Source organism: Acyrthosiphon pisum, chromosome X (assembly GCF_005508785.2).
Source record: "Acyrthosiphon pisum isolate AL4f chromosome X, pea_aphid_22Mar2018_4r6ur, whole genome shotgun sequence".
Classification (NCBI taxonomy): Eukaryota; Metazoa; Arthropoda; class Insecta; order Hemiptera; family Aphididae; genus Acyrthosiphon; species Acyrthosiphon pisum.
The window spans coordinates 26,977,622-26,978,460 of NC_042493.1; positions in this window are offsets into that span (position 1 = coordinate 26,977,622).

Sequence of the window (839 nt, forward strand, 5' to 3'; positions counted from 1 at the left end):
TCGAATACTGATATCTGTCATATTAAAATTTATAGCCAACTAGGTATACAATAATAAATATGAAAATCAACAAGTCTTTACAAATTAAATAATTACCCCTATGGGCTGAAAGTAGAGAACAATGACTGGGTTCTGGCAATCTGGCCTCTGGGTTGAGATAATTATAATTTCATATTATATTAGTTATTACTTATTATAACTTATAAGTGTATACAGTTCAGTTAATTTTGAGGATTTCATGTTTCGTGTTAAAAGCCGGGTAAAATTTTTTGCGGGTTTCGGGTTTCGTGTTAAAAACCGGGTAAAATTGTTTGCGGGTTTCGGGTTTCGTGTTAAAAACCGGGTAAAATTTTTTGCGGGTTTCGGGTTCCGTGTTAAAAACCGGGTAAATTTTTTTGCGGGTTTCGGGTTTCGTGTTAAAAACCGGGTACAATTTTTTGCGGGTTTCGGGTTTCGTGTTAAAACCGATAAAATTTTTTTGCGTGTAACCCGGGTTTTACAACCCGGGTTGAAACCCGTTTTGACTCCCTGGTGTAAAGTCAATATTTCATAAAGATAAGAACAGTCGTCGCCCGTCGGGTGTCTGTCGCTAATCGCTTACAAATATTTATTTATAGATTATACCGGCCTATGGACAATGTTATATAGTAATATATGCATTAATACCTACTAGCACGGCCGAAGCTATAGAAAAATAATAAAATAAAGATGACAATTTAAAATTAGTAAAATGTAATTTAAGACTTTTAGATCGAATATCATAGACGACATAGACCATTAAAATAATAAATAATAATAAAATAATTTTTAAATTTTCTTAACTTTTCGGGGGGGGGGGG